This window comes from Helianthus annuus, chromosome 1, assembly GCF_002127325.2.
Source record: "Helianthus annuus cultivar XRQ/B chromosome 1, HanXRQr2.0-SUNRISE, whole genome shotgun sequence".
NCBI lineage: Eukaryota > Viridiplantae > Streptophyta > Magnoliopsida > Asterales > Asteraceae > Helianthus > Helianthus annuus.
The window spans coordinates 42,797,158-42,820,074 of record NC_035433.2 but is presented as its reverse complement, the minus strand read 5'-3'; the positions used below and the strand labels follow the sequence as shown (position 1 = coordinate 42,820,074).

At 39.8% G+C, this 22,917-nt stretch overlaps 1 pseudogene; it reads left to right on the top strand.

Moving 5' to 3' along the window:
• Positions 1 to 14,935, top strand: part of LOC110895366 — a 41,001-nt pseudogene extending 26,066 nt beyond the window's left edge.
• The last annotated feature ends 7,982 nt before the right edge of the window (positions 14,936 to 22,917 follow it).

The window sequence follows — 22,917 nt, the reverse complement described above, 5'->3', positions numbered from 1 at the left end:
CCCGTGCCTTGAGACAACTTCCTTGAGATATACGTCTGCTAGAGTGGAGAACTTATCCGTTTCCTTAATAGCCAGTAAGTGTGCAGACTTTGTGAGTCGATCCACGATCACCCAAATAGTATCATTCCCACGTTGATATCTAGGCAGGCCAGTAACAAAATCCATGGAAATTTCCTCCCATTTCCATTGTGGTATCTTGGGTTGCTGAAGTAGGCCCGATGGTTTCTGATATTCTGTCTTGACTCTCGCACAAGTAAAACATTTGCCGACGTAAGTTGCTATGTGGGCCTTCATGCTAGGCCACCAATACGTAGTTCTGAGATCGTGGTACATCTTATCTGAACCAGGATGTACTGAGTAGCGAGACTTATGTGCTTCATCCATTACAAGCTCGCGTAAGTTGCCATAAAGTGGGACCCAGATGCGTCCTGTTACGTAGTAAGCGCCGTCTTCCTTTTTGTTCTAATCGTTGCCGTGAACCACGTAAAGCTTCAGCCCTGACGTTTTCTGGTTTCAATGCTTCCACCTGAGCATCTCGTATCTGTGAAGGAAGACTAGACTGAATAGTAAGTTGTAATGCTCATACGCGCCTAGGCGTAGTATCCTTTCGACTGAGGGCGTCGGCCACAACATTGGCTTTGCCCGGATGGTACTTGATGGCACATTCGTAATCATTCAGTAGTTCGACCCATCGGCGTTGACGCATATTCAATTCCTTCTGCTTGAAGATATGCTCGAGACTCCTGTGATCGGTGTAGATGGTGCACTTGGTACCGTACGGGTAATGTCGCCATATCTTAAGCGCGAAAACGAGAGCTCCCAGTTCTAAATCGTGTGTAGTGTAGTTCCGTTCGTGAACTTTAAGTTGGCGCGAAGCGTAGGCAATGACTTTATCCCGTTGCATCAATACACAACCAAGACCCTGAATTGACGCGTCGCAGTAGACCACAAAATTGTCTGTGCCCTCTGGCAATGAAAGAATAGGTGCGCTGCAGAGTCTATCCTTTAAGTGCTGAAAAGCTGATTCCTGTGTATTACCCCAACGATAAGTAACACCTTTCTGTGTCAGTAGTGTAAGCGGCTGTGCAATCTTTGAGAAATCTTTGATAAACCTCCTGTAATAACCTGCCAAACCCAAGAATTGGCGAATTTCTGTTGGAGTATGTGGTGCAGGCCAGTTCCTGATCGAATCTACCTTGGATGGATCAACATGAATCCCATCCTTGTTTACCACATGGCCTAGAAAGTGGACTTCACGAAGCCAGAAGTCGCATTTCGAAAACTTGGCGTACAACTGTTCTGATCGAAGGAGCTTCAAAATGAGTCGTAGATGCTGCTCGTGTTCCTCCTGAATCTTAGAGCAGATCAGGATGTCGTCGATGAAGACTATGACAAACTTGTCTAGGTAGGGTTTGCACACTCTGTTCATAAGATCCATAAAGACTGCAGGCGCGTTTGTTAACCCTAATGCATAACTAGAAACTCGTAATGGCCGTAGCGAGTTCTGAATGCGGTTTTGGAGACGTCCTCATCCCGGACTCTCAGTTGATGGTAGCCTGACCTCAGATCTATCTTTGAGTAGTAGCTCGACCATTGTAGCTGATCGAATAAATCATCAATACGTGGCAGACGGTAGCGATTCTTTACGGTCACCTTGTTGAGTTCGCGGTAGTCAATACACATCCTGAAGGTACCGTCTTTCTTTTTCACAAATAACACTGGAGCTCCCCAGGGCGAAGAGCTAGGACGAATAAAACCCTTATCCAAGAGTTCTTGCAGTTGCTTGGACGGTTCTTCTAATTCTGATGGAGCTAAAATGATACGGTGCACGAGCTATTGGTGTTGCTCCAGGAGCTAGTTCAATCTGGAATTCGACCTGGCGATGAGGCGGTAGCCCAGGTAAGTCTTCAGGAAACACTTGAGGAAAATCGCGTACAACTGGGATATCCTCTAATCTCTTCTCTTTCGTTGATGCGTCAGTAACAAGTGCCAAAATGGCAGTGTGGCCCTTTCGCAAACACTTCTGAGCCTTCAGGAAGGAGATGATGCCAACCACGGCACCACTCTTGTCGCCTTCAACTTCGAGGGGTTCTTTACCAGAATGGGGAATTCGAACAATCTTCTCCTTTCACAGGATCTCTGCTTGTTGTTGAGATAACCAATCCATACCAATGATGATGTCGAAACTACCCAGAGCTATGGGAATGAGATCGATAGAGAAAGTCTGACCCGCGAGGATAAGATTACAATCCTGAACTATGTGTGTGGCCTCTAGACTTTTACCGTTAGCTAATTCTACGACATGTTTAGTGTTCAAAAGGGTTGGGGCGCGTTTAAGCATTCGACTAACTTTCAGAGACATATAACTGGTATCCGCAACCGAATCAAATAATACAGTAACATAAAAGTCGTCGAGAAAAAACTTACCCATAACCACGTTAGGATCATTCCTTGCGTCACCCTGGCCCAGCACAAAAGCACGACCCCTAGCGCCGTTGTTTCCATCATTGTTTCCCCCGTTGTTGTTCCCATTGCCCTGATTATTGTTGTTGTTGTTCTGGTTCTGGTTTAACTGGGGGCAGTCTCGCTTGAAGTGGCCTTCAGCACCACATTGATAGCATCCCCTGTTGCCTCGCTGCTGTTGCTGCTGCTGGTTTCGTGGAGCAGGTGGTTGTTGTTGTTGATTCTGATTCGCAGGTCGTGAGCTCCTGCAATCTTTAGCCTCATGAACCATCTTGAGGCACTGCTGACAACGACCCTTGTTGCACTAGTAATTGTGGTGCTTGTTGCAAGTGTTGCACTTTGGAAGGTTTCCTCGATATCCACCCTGTCTCTGACTGCCAGAAAATTGCTGACCAGGGCTCTGATAGTTATCAGTCTTTCGCTGCTGTACCTGAGACTGAGCTGTAGCTGAACCCTTGCTGGAATCCCCATCCCATTTCCGCTTGTTGTCACTGGGAGTAGCGGAAGTAGTAGCATTAGCAGCACTGATACGTTTGGGCAGCCTGTTCTGTTCCACTGCCTGATCTGTGAGGCGATGAGCAAGACGTGTAATATCCTGCATATTATCAAGGTTGGCCGATGTCATATGACTTTGAATTTCCGGTGCTAGCCCTTTGAGATACAACTCGATACGCTTGATAGGAGGGTCCACCATAGTTGGACACAAGATGGCCAACTCGTTTGACCTTTTCGTATAAGCCTCAATCTCTGACCCCGTCATTTTCAGATTGAAGAAATCCACTTCTAACTTGTGGATGTCATCTCGCGTGCAGTATTCTCGCTTGATTAGTTCCTTGAAGTCATTCCAAGGGGTGGCGTTAGCAGCTGCCAACCCTAACATCTAAACTTGCGCGTTCCACCAAGTCAGCGCAATGCCTTCTAGAGTACCAGTGGCGTACTTCACCTTGCGAGCCTCAGGGAATTCACACATTTCAAAGACGGACTCGAGCTTTTCAAACCAATGGAGGAGTCCAACTGCTCCTTCAGTGCCACTGAATGTGTTAGGACGACAGTCCATGAAATTCTTGAAAATGCAAACAGGTTGCTGAGCGTGTTGACCTCCTGCTTGTGCGGCTGCAAGTGCCGCAACAACTTGTTCGTTAATGAGAGCCGTCAACTGGGCTTGAGTCATGTTAATGCGTCCAGCATGATCTTCATATCAAAGGAAACATAAGTGAGAGAGGTTCGCGAAAGTGCGATGACAGAAGAGAGTAAGCATACAAGTGTTCTCAAGCAATAGTTGTTACGTTTATCTAAGCATACCATGAGAAAAGTTCTATGTAATCTAGCAAGTAGGCAATGTAAACATGAATAGTAGTACCTATGGTGTTGTCTTGCACGTGGAGCGAAGCGTCATTGTGGATCGTTGAGCACTGTACAGGTTATAGTCTGGTTTTAACAAAAAACTTTTTCCCCTTATTAAAACCAAGTTCACTATAACCAATGGCTCTGATACCAATCTGTCACACCCCCAAAATCCACACGCGGAGTACCACCGCTTGGAGGCGTGACATGACCAGGATCAAGTCACCAATCATATTGAACGTTAACAGTAATAAGTAAAAGTCATTCATCAATACGAAAGGTGTTCAAAAACCAAAACATAATCAAGTGTGTAGCGGAAGCATAAATGTAAAAACCAACTTAAGTAATAAGTTTGAAAGGTTATAAATGTTTAACAAAGCATCCACGATCCATGTCCACAACGACCGCGCCTCCCAGTGCAAGCTCCATGTGTACCTATGGACCTGCAAGGCATGTAACAACGAGTCAACAACAAAGTTGAGCGAGTTCACGGTTGATTGTTTAGTTATACTATTCATTTCGTAAACCGTTTGTTTGTTTAGTAACCATGTATCGTATATACTTGTATCGCGGCCCTCCAGGCATGTTTGCGAAGATTAGTGGGTGTTTCCCATGTATTCTAGACTAGTTATATTTGTATCGCGGCCCTCCAGGCATGTGTACGAAGTTTAGTATTTGTATCGCGGCCATTCCAGGCATGTGAGCGAAGATTAGTATTTGTATCGCGGCCATTCCAGGCATGTGTGCGAAGTTTAGTGGGGACTTCCCATGTATCACTAGTCTAGCAGTATCTATAAGTGACCTTCCCCTAACGAGGTCAGTGGTACGTAATTCCGGTAACAATGTAAGTACAAGTAATCATTCAATCCCATTCCCAACCCCGGGAATCCCATGCCTTGGTAAGAGTGTGAACTCACCTAGGTTTGCTCGTTATGCTGAAGTATGTGCTCGCAAATAATCAGTCAAGTCCTAAAGTGCGCACATATACATAATCAGTTTATGTTCACTAAGTTCACGTATGCTCAAACAATCACAGTGGTATTGAAGCAATGATCACCAAGTAGCACTAAACACGTATTCAAAATCATACAAGTCATGCGTATCATCTAACAACAGTTAGTTAACCCAGTTAAGTCTTAACAGATTCAAACTATGTTACTGTGCAGATTACCCATTCGGCGAAACACTCCCCCCTGTTTCGCCGTGAACCCTCGTCGACGAAACACCTATGTTTCGTCATGCTTATTTCGTCATACATGGTCTCGGCGAAACACTTTGTGTTTCGCCATGTTTGTTTCGTCAACATTGGTTTCGGCGAAACACATCTGTTTCCCCGTCACCCGTGTTTCGTCTGGGGTGTCAGTTACGTCAATTAAACAGTCAATCACAGAAACCCTAATCATTGCTAACAGCCGTCAACAGTTTCATCAATCATACAGCAATTCATTCAGTTAGTAATCATTGATACCTCCAATTACATTATGGTACACAATACCTAGCATGAACCCTAATTATCAACAACAGTTACCTAACAACTCGGCCAATAATTGTACGATACCGAACCATTGATTCATGCAAAGTGCATCATTTATTCACTAGATCGTTCAGAATATACGACAACAGTTGAGCATAAACGGTAGACATAACACAACCGATCATATCATCAGATTATAAGAATCCCTACCATACTAATCTATTCAATCAATGATAGAAGCACATCACAGTCGATCCGCATATATGTGCACATCATTCGCAATAACATGTATGTATAACAATCATTCAAAACATAACAACAATCGAATCACCAGGACGAAATACTAACCAAATAGATACGAGATTAGCAAAGGTTTGGAGAGAAGGGAAATCGTCAAGAGCTTCGAGTGAATGGGAGCAGCCGTCTGTTGGCGGAGAGGGGGCTCTAGGGTTTCGGTTTGCTAAAGTTGTGACGAATAACCCGTAGAACTAAATAAATATCTGATGTAACGTACTGGGCCGTTACTGGGCCTCGGCGAATCGTTGGGCCAGCGAAACACTTGTTTCGTCGAGATGTGTGTGACGAAACACACACTTGTTTCGTCGGAGGAGCTTATGGCGAAACACTACTTGTTTCGTCGTGTGAGTTATGGCGAAACACACTTGTGTTTCGTCGGGTTGTTAAAGTCTTAAACAGTTTACAAGTTCACAAACCAAACACTTTATACAAAACACATAGCATATCAAGCAATCATCTCGAATTATAATCCAGTGTACAGTTACAAGGAAATTGATGTGTGTAAAATGCAACATATAAATTACATCAAATGAGGCATAAACTAACCCTTTTTGAGTACTAATGTTGGAAAAAGATTGTTTTTGTCTTCCTTTTGTATTTTCAGGATTAAATGAGCTCAAATTCACAAAAGAAGCAAAAAGACAGCTAAATCTAACATAAATAAAAGAAAAGGAACACAAGTGGATTGCCCGACCCCTCAACGGCATCTTCCCAAGCAAAATAGAGAAGGCAGAAGACTGAACACGCCACGTGCTCAGCCAGCACGGGGCCGTGCCCAAGAAGCAGCAGAAAAGACAAACCTATAGAAGCTTCTATTGCCCACCACGGGGCCGTGTCCAGTGAGCACGGGGGCGTGGTGAAAGTACAGCAGGCGCATTAATTGTAATTGCGAATTACAATTAATGAAGAGAGAGAGTGTCAGACGGGCACGGGGGCGTGTCCAGCGGACACGGGGCCGTGCCCAGCCTTCTGTTCAGCCTATAAATAGGAGTGCTTGGCTTCATTTCAACTCATCCCTTGGCACACCACCTCTCTCACACTTCATCCACCACCCACCACCATCACAACACCATCATCCACCACCATCATCCATTGTCCATCATAGAGTGTGTGAGTCGTCTCGGGATCCAAGATTGATCGTAAGAGTTCTTGACAATCAAGGCCATGTTTGCCTAAGTCTCTTACATCACTTGGTGAAGACAAGTGTTTAGTACAATACTTTTTATTTTTAATCTTTTGCACTTTTTATTTGGTTTTGTATTAATGACTTTAATAACTAGTTACTTATGTTGAAGGTGATATTTCCTTATCGTTTGTCCGTGGTGTCTTGTCATTATTTTACAGTCTATATAAAATAAAAGATTTTCACCATTCATATCTCCACGGTCTATTTGGAGGTATGTTGGCTACCTGGTCGGGGGTTAAGGGAACAGTTTGGTAAGGGTCTTGCCCTTGTTCAGCGTTTAGAGGTCCTGCAAGGGACCTGGGTCAAATTTAGTAGGATCTCCTTCAATGCCCATAGGTATTGGATGGCGGGGATCCAAACTCTTTGAACCCCTCATAAGTTAACTACTATTAATACTATAACCCGGCTATTTAGGACTGTATCCCTGCTGACTCAGACTACTTAGTCGAGGGTAACGTCACCGCCAAAAGCGGGGCCTACCATAATTTGCATTAATAACTTAATTCATTATCTTCCAATAATCCAACCCTTTAGGATTGTCAAACTACTGGGTTGAGGGTAACGTCGCCTTCAAAAGAGGGGCCTACTACAATAACTAAGATAATCTCTTAAACAAGTGCAAAAGTGCGAAAATAATCAAAGGTTATACTAATACACGAGTCGGATCCAAGTGATTCATCTTGTCTATCTGTTTTTATTTTTATTTTATTTTTCAGCATTTAGTTAGTTTTTATTTTCTTAGTTTAAAAATCTTTCTAACATTTTGGTTTGATTAGACGTTGAGGATAAACCGGTACTAAAAGCTCTTGTGTCCTTGGACGACCTCGGTATCTTACCAACACTATACTACGTCCACGATGGGTGCACTTGCCCATATGTGTGTTTAGTGTTAGTAAATATCGTGTTTTATAAATTTGAAACTTGGCTAAAAGTGTAAAACGGGCTTAAAATATACATCAAAAATATATTACACCTAACGCACATCAAGTTTTTTGGCACCGTTGCCGGGGACACAAGGATTTTAAGAAAGTTAGGAATCAACGGCCTAATCATATTTTTATTTTTCTTTTTAATTTTTTAGGATTTTCTTAGTTTTTCAGCGTCTGCAGAGCTCAGCACGGGCCGTGCCCGCTGAACACGCCCCCGTGCTCAATCATTGGAACTGGCAATCCTGTTTTAAGTCAGACAGTAAGCTAAACACGGGGCCGTGCTTGCTCAACACGCCCCCGTGCCCAAGATTCACTTACTGAAAACATAACCGTTAGATCCCGGCGGTTGGTAATTTCTGACATAAACATGAGTGATAGTAATTCTTTTTACTTTCGGCACTCTTATGGTACGTGGTGTCAATTATGTGGAGGCGAACATAAAGAATTAGAATGTTACTTTCTAAATTATAGGCCCCACTACATAGACCCACCGATTCTTTATAACCTTAAGAGGGGCGAAAGTAAAAATAAGCACTATCTCTCCCTCGAATGCGCCCAACCAGATATTCTAGGGGAAATGCTCCTTGATGAGTTATTTCAACTAGAAGAGTTAATTCTAAATTAGTCAAAAGAGCTTAGGAAGGACTTTATTGATTCGCCCCAAGACGATGACCATGAAGAAATGTTGGGACCGCATTCCGACAACCTCGTTGCTCCAAAAAATACCTTCATACCTAGCGAAGACTTGGACGATAGTCGTCCCTGTGTCGATTGTGCCGTGAAGGACTCTCCATCGACTTCGTTCTGTGCATACATAGACCTGAGCGATTCGGCATACACCTTCTTTAACGAGAGCCCGGGAAAGGGTTGGACTTGTCCACCTAGAATGAAAATAGGAATTACCCTCACCGACAACCTCTTGCGTTCTCGCCTTGGTCTAGGACAATTAAGGTATCTTAGGCACTTTGGGGTTGTCCCAACCAGTAAGGAACCACCCGATATCAACGAAATCCTTAGAAGTAACAAAACTCCATAAGACAGCCTCCAGACACGGGGCCGTGTCCAGGTCAACACGCCCCCGTGCTCACCTAAAAGATTCTCTGCTGATTTTGTCAGAATACAGACAAAATGTGTCAGGATTTCCTCTGCACACGGGGCCGTGTCCAGCGAACACGGGGCCGTGTCCAGTGCGTTGTCATTTTCTTTAAATGCAGCCTGATTCCTGCTCATTTTTTACCACTTCAATAGACAGAGATTCCTGGGATCTTCACTCATACCATCCTAGGTAAAGTGCTAAAAGAAGGTTCCCAAGGACCATCTTGTCCCTTCCTCTTTTATTCATTTCCTCTTCTTTCAAAATTTTTTCAACATTTCCTCCATGGAAGCTTGGAAACTCCATGATTCCAACCCTCTATGTGAAGTTTGTAAGATTATTTGCTAAGGATTCTTGTTTAAAGTTAGTTGTATAACTTTGTTTTAAATTATCTAAGCTTAAAACACAGTTAAAAACCATGAAAATAATTTAAAACTCCAAGACTCCTTAGCCTAAAATCCTGCAGACAAATGGACACGGGGCCGTGCTCAGCCAGCACGGGGCCGTGTCCGAGGCACTGTTTTGTGAAAATTTAGCTTTCTTCGGTTTTTTTCACAGAAAATGGCAAGCAGAACAAGCGGATCATCTTCAAGAAGTAACCGACAAGGGAGGAGATCATCAACAGCAGAAGACTCTCTTGTAAACTATGTTTACGCCCTAAGGGAGGCTATTGATGAAATGACGGGAGTGGAGGAAGCATTGGTGGACCGTATCAACCATCTGACGGTGGGACTGGAAGGTTGTCTCCGAGAGGTGAACCTCTTGCACCAGAGGTTAAACCTTCTCGCCTCCCCGCCCTTAGTGCCTGTGATAACCTAAAGGGCATGGAACGCGGTGCCCGAAGTCATCATTCCGGCCGAATGGTACGCCATGCACCCTGAGCATCCGCAAAGGGTGGTGCAAGGAATCCCGGTGAATGTTCCCCCTCAGCCACAAGTTGCTGAGGAAAATGAAGTCGCCTTCTTCCTTCCAAGGGAGATAGAAGAATGGCTTTAAACGACATCTAGGGAACCATCGGCCGAAGGTCCTACTATATCGGGAGACTATTCTCGAAATTTTCTTAAAAAGTAGAACCCTTTATGATAACCTCGTGTACCTCTTGACCTAGTTAGTTAAGTTTTAATTTTATTTTATTTAGGAATTATATGTATCTCTCTATGATTGCAATGAAATGATAGTTTTTAAAGTTTGATGGTTCATAATAAATAAAACACACTCGGGGTGGTAAGGGATAAAAAGGGGAACGAGAAAAATGATCCCATGCACAAGAACAAGGCAACCGACATCAATTTCTCCAATACAGAAGGTTCAACACGGGCCGTGTCCAACCAACACGGCCCCGTGCTAAACCCCCTGCAGAAAAATGCCCAGTTCAGGTAACTGGACACGGGCCGTGTTCACCAGACACGCCCCTGTGTCCAGGCTTTTGTTTCTTTTCTTTAATTTTCGTTACTGGCACCTGAACACGGGGCTGTGTCCGGTCCCCACGGGGCCGTGTCCAGACTGCCAGTAACATAAATCTTTGCTCTTAACACCATATTACACATCTAATCAACCTAAAAATTTATTTTTGGGACACATTGAGGACAATGTGTAAATTAAGTGTGGGGAGGGGGGGGGGGATGCTAAAATCTTGAAATTTTGCAAGTCCTAATAACAAGCCTTACAAAAATTCTATTGGAACCGCTAAACACCCCAAATTTTTTTCAAAAAAAAATTTTTTTCATTTTTTTTTACTTGTCTAAAGTTTAAGTTAGGAATCCTAAGATTAATAAGGTTATATTTTTACAAATTTACAATCGAGAGCGTCGTGATAATAAGAACCGACATAAGAAAATTATGAAACGGCATGGCAAGCTTAGTTAAAATTTGATTATATATACTTGATCACATAAAAACCCATTCCCACAAAAAGTGAGTTTTGAGCCTTTATTGAGCATATAAATTTACATCTTTAGACTAAATGCTCATTTTTCGTTTCTTGTGTGAATAGCCGCTTGGTTCTTACGACTCTAGAACTTGCCACGACGATTCATTCCCGGTCCTTACCAACTTAAACCCAAGTAAGTAAATGATGGAGGCATTAGGACTAACCATTTTTCTTTCTACACCATTATTTTTCATTTTTTTTACCACCTACCCAAAAATCCCCCTAGTTAACCCCTTTGAGCCTAAACCTTTCATTTCTTTACCATAAAACCTTTTTACCCACCAAAACCCCTTTTTATTTTTCACCCTTTATTTTAGTAACACGCTCGGTTTTTTGTGTGACTAAAAAAAAATGAAAATGAATGATGAAGTTAGAAATAAAAAAACAAAGCTCTTAAAACAAAAAGCTTGTTTGGAAAAAATACTTCAAAATAAAAAGTCACTAAAACAAAGTGTTTTATGAAAACCGATGCTTTTTACGCTTTTCGCCCTTTTCTACTAACCCATTCACCCACCTTTAGCCCAAGCCTATACCCAAAAAGTCCTCTTGATATTTACAAAGGTAACAAGTTAAAAAGGAGGAGGATTGATTGCTTGGCAAGCTTATGGTAGGAATAAGTTCCATGCCGCTCTCGAGTGATTCACTAAAAATACACCTTCGGCCGAGTGTGAGTGATTTCTCCCGTGAGGTATGTGAACTTGTATATAAATGGAATTTTAAAAAGGCATGTTATGCCCAAATAAGTAATTTATCCTATGAAACGTTCTAAATAAATCATAACGAATAGGATTGTAAATAAATAAAATAAAACCCAAAAAAATCTTGGATTCCCGACACTCTATGACAAGCCAAAAACCTTCTCTTCTACCCATTCCATTTGGGAGTGTAAGCCACATATTAAAGAGTTTTGCTTGAGGACAAGCAAAAGTTCAAGTGTGGTGGTATTTGATGTGTGTAAAATGCAACATATAAATTACATCAAATGAAGCATAAAACTAACCCTTTTTGAGTACTAATGTTGGAAAAAGAGTGTTTTTGTCTTCCTTTTGTATTTTCAGGATTAAATGAGCTCAAATTCACAAAAGAAGCAAAAAGACAGCTAAATCTAACATAAATACAAGAAAAGGAACACAAGTGGATTGCCCGACCCCTCAACGGCATCTTCCCAAGCAAAATAGAGAAGACAGAAAACTGAACACGCCCCTTGCTCAGCCAGCACGGGGCCGTGCCCAAGAAGCAGCAGAAAAGACAAACCTATAGAGGCTTCTATTGCCCACCACGGGGCCGTGTCCAGTGAGCACGGGGGCGTGGCGAAAGTACAGCAGGCGCATTAATTGTAATTGCGAATTACAATTAATGAAGAGAGAGAGTGTCAGACGGGCACGAGGGCGTGTCCAGCGGACACGGGGCCGTGCCCAGCCTTCTGTTCAGCCTATAAATAGGAGTGCTTGGCTTCATTTCAACTCATCCCTTGGCACACCACCTCTCTCACACTTCATCCACCACCCACCACCATCACAACACCATCATCCATTGTCCATCATAGAGTGTGTGAGTCGTCTCGGGATCCAAGATTGATCGTAAGAGTTCTCGACAATCAAGGCCATGTTTGCCTAAGTCTCTTACATCACTTGGTGAAGACAAGTGTTTAGTATAATACTTTTTATTTTTAATCTTTTGCACTTTTTATTTGGTTTTGTATTAATGACTTTAATAACTAGTTACTTATGTTGAAGGTGATCTTTCCTTATCGTTTGTCCGTGGTGTCTTGGCATTATTTTACTGTCTATATAAAATAAAAGATTTTCACCATTCATATCTCCACGGTCTATATGGAGGTATGTTGGCTACCTGGTCGGGGGTTAAGGGAACAGTTTGGTAAGGGTCTTGCCCTTGTTCAGCGTTTAGAGGTCCTGCAAGGGACCTGGGTCAAATTTAGTAGGATCTTCTTCAATGCCCATAGGTATTGGATGGCGGGGATCCAACCTCTTTGACCCCCTCATAAGTTAACTACTATTAATACTATAACCCGGCTATTTAGGACTGTATCCCTGCTGACTCAGACTACTTAGTCGAGGGTAACGTCACCGCCAAAAGCGGGGCCTACCATAATTTGCATTAATAACTTAATTCATTATCTTCCAATAATCCAACCCTTTAGGATTGTATCCTTGCTGACTCAAACTACTGGGTTGAGGGTAACGTCGCCTTCAAAAGAGGGGCCTACTACAATAACTAAGATAATCTCTTAAACAAGTGCAAAAGTTCGAAAATAATCAAAGGTTATACTAATACACGAGTCGGATCCAAGTGATTCATCTTGTCTATCTGTTTTTATTTTTATTTTATTTTTCAGCATTTAGTTAGTTTTTATTTTCTTAGTTTAAAAATCTTTTCTAACATTTTGATTTGATTAGACGTTGAGGATAAACCGGTACTAAAAGCTCTTGTGTCCTTGGACGACCTCAGTATCTTACCAACACTATACTACGTCCACGATGGGTGCACTTGCCCATATGTGTGTTTAGTATTAGTAAATATCGTGTTTTATAAATTTAAAACTTGGCTAAAAGTGTAAAACGGGCTTAAAATATACATCAAAAATATATTACACCTAACGCACAACAGAAATCAATCAAGCAACTAAACAGTCAACGTGCAATAAATGCGAATAAGGAATCTTGGAAACTCGAGTTGTCACATTATCCCCAATTTGAAAGAAATTTCGTCCCAAAATTTGGCATGCGGTTACTGAGGAAGCTAGTTGTGATAAATGCGAATAAGGAATCTTGGAAACTCGAGTTGTCACATTATCCCCAATTTGAAAGAAATTTCAGCCCAAAATTTGGCATGCGGTTACTGAGGAAGCTAGTTGTGTTGTATAGTTCACTAGTTTTCCTGGGGTGTCACAATATCAAAAGTTCTAATATATTCTTTCTTATACTGGTTTTCACATAGGGGCCTGAAATCTCATCTGCGATTCCTACCTTATACAAGAACTCCATTTGAGCTCTTTGTAACATGAACACTTCAAAAGGATTCAACCTTACAAGAGACGTCTCAATCCCAAAAATATATCTTCCTCATGGTACGACCAAAGGGTTGCTAGGTGGTCCTTCCCCATCCAAACGAACCACCCTAGTCTTCTTTTCCGGTGGTGTTCATGGCTACATTCGCGAAGTACTTCTTGACCATTGGGAAAACAAGACTGAAGACAGTGTCAAGATCCAAAAATACCTCTCAAAGGGCGAAGATTATTACGATGAGGTGAGATTTACTATGAAATTGTTACGTTTCGTATTCAAAACTTGGATGAATAAATTGTCAAATAGGAAGTTTTTAACTATGAAATTAGACGTGATAAATTAGATCTATTTACTAATGAATTAGTAATTTTGGGTTATCCTTTTTGTCCTAATGGATCACAACATTGACCAAATAAAAAAATCACTTAAACACAAGACAAGTCAAATGAGTCAAAGTCACACATATCATGCAACGTTATAGTTGTTTTTATCCAAAAACGTGACCATGATCTATTTACTAATGAATAAGTAATTTTGAGTTATCCTTTTTATCCTAATAGATTGCATTGACCAAATAAAAAAAAATCACTTAAAAACAAAACAAGTCAAATGAGTCAAAGTCACACATATCATGCAACCTTATAACTGATTTTATCCAAAAAAAGTTGATTATGAAACAAAAAAAAATTGTTGTTTTGCAATCGTATGTCATAATTATGTAAAAATGTGAACTTTTTTTTTTGTTCTTTTTTGAGAATGAAGTGTTTTAATTCTAACCAACCCAGTTTTCCACATAAACCTCAAAAGATTTGTATGTTTTCAGGTAAAAAAAAAGTAAGTATTGCATTTGCGCAAGTGGTTGGGAAGTGGCGAGCCCAAGAATGGTGGAAGCGTTGTACATGGGTTGCGTACCCGTCCTCATAAAGGATCATTATGCAAAGCCATTCAACGACATACTGGATTGGCGTAAGTTTTCAATTGACTTTGGACTTGAAAACATCCCTAACTTGAAAACCATTCTAATGAGAATCTCTCAAAGAAAGTACATTAGATTGCAAAGAAATGGTGTTCAAGTTCGAAAGCATTTTGTGGTAAATTTACCTCCCAAGAGATATGATGTTTTTCATATGATTCTACATTCTATATGGCTAAGAAGATTGAATACTCGTATTCATGATCCCCACCAACCATGATAAATTATCTAGGTTATTGGATAATTAAATACATCTATTAGTTTGTGAGAAACAACTTATGATTTGCAACAGTATGCGATACAAAGATTCTTTGGATAAGTTTATAGACAAGTATAAGTTGATGTGACATTAGGTTATTGGATAACTAAAAAACATGTATTGGTTGTATTAGTTTGTGAGAAACAACTTATGATTTGTAATATTATGTCGTACTAAGATTCTTTTGATAAGTTCATAGACAAGTATAAGTTAAGGTGACATTTGGGCCAACTAAATTTTGAATAACTCAATTAAGTCATGCTTTATGATGGAAATATAAAAAAAATATTAGCTAAAAAATACACTAATTAAATGGATATATTAAACATAAGAATATAAGAATGTACTCAACTAGTATTGCTAAAATCGGTTGATGTTTAAAGAGCATGTTAGCATTTATTTTTAAACGCATCCTAGATACGAAGTTGTTTTTACATACTAAGTCGTTTTTATATACAAAATAGGATTATTTAAAAAAAAATTGTAATCACGAAGATATTATTTGTAATGTAACTAGTGGAAGTGCTCGCTCTCGTAGTGAGCTTTTGTCGGTATGAGTTTAATTTGTTACAGTACCGGTACAATACCGACACTAGGTATGGCAATCGGCAAGTGTTTTACATTGATTGAGACCCATAAAAACGAATATACATGTGCCGATGTTGTTTGCACGGTCTCTTTCGGTTAATTATACTTTTATGTTATTGTTATGTATAGGCAAGGAATGTGAGGAAATTCTTTGTTTTAGACGTCATGGGTTACATGGGAATGGTGGGCCAAATCATGGGTTTTATGGATAACTAGTGTTTTCACGCGCTGCGCATTGCGCAGCGTGAAAACTTAAAGCAACTCAAATTTATATTGTCAAATATTTGGTCCAACTTGTTTTCGAATAAAGTTTACGTCAAATATATTTCACCGTTACGTATTTGGTATATACAAATTTCGTATATATGCTAATAGAATAAGAGAGATGCTTTAAAATAGAAAAATGTCATTTTTTTATAAGAAACAATATTTCTGTCAATTTTGTCTGATTAACACAATACAAATACTTCAAACACCAATATTAAATCACACCATTAACAGTTAACAATCAAGTAGGAGACTTTTAATCATAATTCAAATCATGCCAATTATAAGCATCCAATTCAATTTCAAATGGCAAAAGTGTATCATAACATTTACAACTACAGTTTCAATCTCATTATGCAAACAATTCTAGATCATCTAATTATTCTCGAAAGTTCAACATGCCGGCTAATTAAAACTAAGATACAATATAAGAACAGATCTGTAGGTCACTCTCCATGAAACCAGTTTAACCAATATCTATATATACCCGAGAATCACAAAAATGCAGACAATCAATGATGAACACATACTACAAAAGCCATATCATATCTTCCTTTTTGAATCATATGCAAAGCAGTTAAATATCACCACCATTCATTACATCAAAACTCAATAGTTAACTAACTAATCCACTATATAGCAGCTTATAAGAATTTTATAAAATCTCATCATCCTCGCAAGCATTAGTTATTAACAAAAACCTACACTACATCGACAAACATTCATCATTCTTTCAAATAATCCCGAACAGTTTAAAACATTCTTTCGAATCCAATGTATATCTAGACCAACAAACAGTTAACAATTTTATATATCAAAGATCCTCAAACGAAATTATCAACACTTCAACTTAGATTATGAAGCACAAGACTAAATAATGAAACATCACAACTATTACAGTATACAAAACAAACTAACCAGTTTCATCTCGGTCCCGACTCGAAATTCCACGAGAAGACGCCGGACCCGAACCACAACAACTTACCCAAATCGAACCAAGAGGTACGATTGTTGATCCCTGCTAGCTCGCATTTGACTCAGCAAAAACAATAATCATCAACACAACCGCTGGCCGGTCCTGGAGCCGTCGGCTGCTGCCGTTGATACTCCACCGTCGCCATCTTCGTCAGCCCACCACCATTACCTCAGCGGCACAGTACCATAGCCCGTTAAAAGAAAAAGGATTTGATAATCAAGTTTTTAGATTTGAGAAGGGGGTCAACGTATCGGTACATCGGACCTCTGCTGGAGCTCCCCTGTCGCGACCGCCCGCGGCACCGCCATCATCATCACTTGCTCATGCTGTCTCTCTCTTTAACTTCAGTCTCTCTCTCTCTCTCTCTCTCTCTAAAATTGCTGGACGTGAGTGTACGAAGATCAGTGAAATTAGAGGTGAGGTTGTGGGTTAGGTGTGTACAAGAAGGATGGGTGTTCTGAGTGCGGTGTGCTTGCCTGATCGTTTGGCCAGAAGGCGGAATGATCGTCGGAAGTAGCTCGGGTGATCGGTGAAGTGGGAAAAGGGGGAAAGACTGACTGGGTGTGCGGCTGTTGATGTTGATAATATATATAAATAAACGCCGTTACCATTAAAACACTATTGCTAAGTTATGTTATCAATTGATAATGATAATATATATAAATTAGGGGGGTTGTAGTTACCCGTGCGTTACGCAGGGACGCGGTTGGAATTCAGAACGTATTGCACACTATGCTAACCGATAAATAAATTAGTAAAATTAAATAAAATGCTATCTAAATGTGTTATGCTATTTGCCTCGTAACTCGGCTCTAAACATCAAAATAATAAGGAAAGGTAAAACACTATAGTAAATAACAAAGGTAAAAAAGGGTAAACGAAAAAGAAAACGAAAGAAACTCGGCCGGTTTCGGTGCGCTCGTTATAGGAAAGAAAAAGAAAAGGTAAAAAATATGTTCAAAAGAGTATTATCGATGCGTTCATTAAAAAAACTAAAGTAAAATAAAACACTTTTGGCACACTTGTTATAGCAAAAAAAAAAGTTAAAAATATGTAGAGAAAAATGCAATTTGCGTCCCTGTGGTATGTCCCAAACATCAACTTGAGCCCCTAAATTAAATTTTTGGTTTTTTGAGCCCCTGACTTTATAAATTCATAACACTCTGAGTCCTTCTGTCAAGGTTCCGTTTGTTTGACTGTTTGACTATTGTTAAATGTTCAATATACCCTTAATGACCTTATACAAATAATCCCTTATCATCTAAATTCATCAAACTGATTCAAAAGAACACTGATCTGATTGGAACCCTAACCCCAATTCCCTAATCGATCGATCCAGTCTTGTACTATTGTGAAGATGTCTCAAAAATCAGCTTCAAGCTCCAACAAGAAATCAGCTGGTGGCGAAGCTTCACAATTCATGTGTTCTTGTGGTGCACCTACGTGGTACAAGGTATCAAAGACGGAAGCTAACCCAAATCGACGCTTCTTATGCTGTGTAAGTTAAAATTATAGAAGAAAGATTGAAGTTATATGGCTATTTCCTGATTGATTTGTTTTTACAGAAGAAAGATTGTGGATTTATAAGGTGGGCTGATACACCTTCATCTCCACCTTCAAATTCATGCTCTACTTGTGAGAAGGTAATACCCGCATTGTTAAGGAGCATGGAAAAGAAACATGATTTTGCAATCAAGAAAGCTAACGAATTGATGTTTTTGAAGATGTGTTTATTGTTTAGTTGGTTAATGATTGTCGTTGTTTATGTGTATTTTTAGTTTAATGTATGAATGAGCATTGAACAAGTTTTGGTTAATGATTGTGGTTGTTTATGTGTCTTGTTTTGGTTAATGTGTGAATGAGCATTGAACAAGTTCTGGTTAGTATCACTTTAATGCTATGAATGTTGCCGTTGATGTGTAGAATAACGAATTGGCTGAGGAAGTGGCTGACAATGAGTTGGACTTAGTGCCGTCTGTGTTGAAGGAGGAGTGGTTTGATGACTATGATGCTGCGATAGAAGTGTTGAAAGCAGAGTATGAAGCATCTCTTCCAGATCCAGCAGCGGACTACGACTCAGAAGAGTTGGAAAGGGATAGGTGGGAATGTGCAGTTCAACCACCGGAGGATGATTGGTACCATGATCCGTACCCGGGGGAGCATTCTTCTGACTCCGAATGGTCAAATGATGATGCTCATTGGAAGTATATTGTTAGGGTTTTCCATGTTTGTATTGATACATTAACTGCATGTCTTTGTATTGATACGTTTAATGAAATTTAGTTGGTTGAGACTCAATGTGTATGATACATAAACTGCATACACAAACTGCATACACAAACAGAACCTGCACAAACTGCATACACAAACTGCATACACAAACAGAACCTGCACAAACAGAACTGCATACTGCATACATAAACTGCATACACAAACTACATAAACTGCATAAACTACAGTTGAACATAAACTGCATAAACTGCATAAACTGCATTACAAGTCTTAAACTGCATTACAAGTCTTAAACCATACTTAAACCATACATAAACAAGTCTTAAACAATTCTTAAACCATACATAAACAAGTCTTAAACCATTGAAATCAACCTAACTAAGCTTCACTCTCACTTGGTGCACCTTGTGATACAGTTTGAGATTCTTGAACATTCTCCCCTCCCTGGCCCTTGCATGTCCTACTGTTGTGACCCAAGCTTCCACACTTGCTACACTTCTTCCTGGTTTTGTTTTCTCCACCTGCAACTTGATTCTCACTTGGTGCATGTACAACATTCTCCACATTCTCCCCACCCTGCCCCTTGCATGTCCTACTGTTGTGTACCAAATTTCCACACTTGCTGCACTTGGTTGTATTGCCCTTCCTGGTCATTTTTCCCTCACTATCAAAATGAGCTTCAACTTCAGCCTCACCAACTGATTTCTTTCTCTTCTTTTGTGGCCTCCCAACCTGCTTATGGTGTTTGGGAGGCAGAAGTTTGGCAGGACATTGTGAGGGTATCCAATTCTTAGGCCCAGGAATTGGATTAATCACATTCTCATAAACCTTCTTCCATGTGGATAACCAATACACTTCATCAACCAATTCCTCTGGCACCCCTATCCTAATATCATTTCTGGCCATATCATTGATAGCAGCCACTGCATGTTTACATGGCATGCTAGTTAAATCCCACTTTATGCAGGTGCATGTTCTGTTCTTCATATTAACAACACACTGGGATCTTGAGCTATTCACCTACACAAAATTAGTATCCAACATTCAAACATTGAGTTACTCACCTAGTAAAGGGTCTTATGAACTCTAAACATACCTGGTACTGTACTGCATCCACCATTAAAACATTGAGTTGTGAGGCTTTTTCTTTGATCTTATTAAACACTTCTTAAGCATGAGGAGTTAATGGACCATGAGCTTTAGCTTGAATCTTCTTTACATTCATAATTCTTTTGGTCATATACACTCTTATGAACTCTAAACATGTCTTAAACAGAACCTGTGTTCAGAGTCTGGGAACACTTTGGATAATGCAGGCAGTAGTCCCTGCCTCATACAATGTAAGTTAGATATGATAAAATGGCATAAACATTTAAATGATAAAATGCCATACCTTTTGCCTATCTGAGATAAAAATGAAGTTGGTACTGTCTCATAAGCCAAGATCATCTTTGAGTAATTCCAAAAACCATTCCCAAGATTTAAAAGTTTCAGCCTCCACTAAAGCTATGCTACAGGATATATACCGTTGTTGCCATCAACACCAACTGCAGTAAGAATCTGTCCAAGAAATGGACCTTTCATAAAACATCCATCTAGTCCCAATATTTCTCTACCACACATCTTGAACCCTCTCATAATAGAAGCAAAACAAACATAACATCTCTTGAATTGTCTAGTAGGAAGACAAGGGTTAGCACAGGGTTCACAATCTATTTTAATTGTGCTACCTGGATTTGCCCTCAATAGTGCTTCACAATAAGACCTTAGGATACCATACTGTTCTCTATAATCTCCAATGATCCTTGTTGTAGCAATTCTTTTAGCCCTAAACACTTTCTGGATTGAAACATTCACCTGATGGTTCTTCACAAGCATATCCTGTATGGCTGGCAAAGGCATGTCAGGGTTTGACTCGATCATGGGTTGGATCTCATTAGCTATCTGAGACATGGTGTACAGGCCCACTTCTCTTGTTTGGAGGCAATGATGTTGTGAGGTAATGGTTTTCACACACCAAGATTCCTTTTCAGTTCTCCTGGAGATCTGAACCGCCCAAGGAAAAGTGGGCTTCAAGTGCCTTTTATCTTGTTTTAACCCTAGCCCTCTAAATTTACTATTCTGCCCCTCAGCAGAACCCAAAGTAGGAAATGTCCCAAGACAAATAACTCTGAACCTCAACTTATCATTTTTTAATATATAAATATGCCTTCTACTCTTAACATCATATGTCTTAACCAAGTCATTCAATTGTTTTTTATCTGGTATTAATTGACCAATTGAAAATGGGAGGTATGAGTCACTAACATTACCTGTAATTTTTCTCTTCTTCCTTACCTTCTTGGCAACCTTATCCAGCAGTGTACAGTTATCATCTTTATCACTAAAATCCTCATGATCACAAGTTATATCTTCCTGCCTAAGTTCTTCTTCAGTATTCTCATTTCTAGCATCCTTAATTGTCTCATTGACTTCATCAGGATCAAAGTCAACACATGCCCTGAACTGACTCATATCTACTTCATAATCAAACACTGGATTATCTGGTTCCTGATCAAATGTGTAATCTGGATCTTCTTCATCACTGTTCTCTTTATCACTACTTTCTGACTCACCCTCAGAAACTACCTCGCTACTTTCTAACTCACCCTCAACCACATTATCTTCACCCACATTATCTAGTAAAGCCAAGCTCATTGCAGTTGAATCCTTGATTCTAGATTCTCCTATTTCAACATAAAGATCTGCTAACTTGCATCCTTTTCTAAGTTGGTCATACACATAATCTAACTCATCATCATCAGTAAAGTGTCTAAGACCAAAATCCAAACACACATTAGGATCTTTAACAAAATAATTGAACACATCATCTACAGAGTAACCTATATCTTTCAGCATTTCACGAAGAACATCAACACTTAACTTTTCAAACTCAACCCAGTCAATGTAACTAACCTTACCGTTGACATACTCCCTTCCTGGATAATCAGTAAACTCACCTCCATGGTTAATCTTTAGAGTAAATACTCTGGGTTCATCCCCTGTTAACACAAATGATCAAACCATCAGATGATATTCAACTTACCGAAAACAAACTATACCCCTGAGGAAGAAGACACAATCAACTTACCATATATATCTTCAGGATCGTAGTATTCACCTTGAGGACGAAGTCGCCATGTGAAGACCATCGCTTTGGGTTTCTCTCTTGCACAATCAACCGTCTATGTGTTTTGGCGGGAGTAAATTAGGGCTTAATAGTGATTTTTGGGGTTTTTAGAAGGGAAATAAAGCAAAAAGACGGTCTTACCCCTAGCTCAAACAGTCAAACAAACGGCAGATTGACAGAAGGACGCATACTGTTATGAATTTATAAAGTCAGGGGCTCAAAAAACCAAAAATTTAATTTAGGGGCTCAAGTTGATGTTTGGGACATACTACAGGGACGCAAATTGCATTTTTCTCAAATATGTATAAATGGTATTAACGTATTTGTTAAAAAACTATTTACGGGTAGAAAAATAATTTGGTTAGAGTAAAAGGAAAAAATACAATAATTAAACTGATGAGTTTGAAATAAAAAAGTTTACACTAAATGACAAAATAGACTAATGAAAAAAAAAAATAAGTATTCATCTTCCTTAATTTACATGGAGATAATAGGCATGGAATGTGAGGAAATTCCTTGTCTACCTTTGCAAGGGAAAAAAAGCACTTTTCTATGGTTAATAGTATTAAGTTATAGCCCATGAATATAAACAATGAACATTTGGATAGAATATTTTGTGCGTAAGGTTTGGGAAAATAGTTTTATACTTTTTTATAATCTTTTCAATGAAAAGCTATAAACATGACAAGTGGTAGATTTAGATAGATTTTT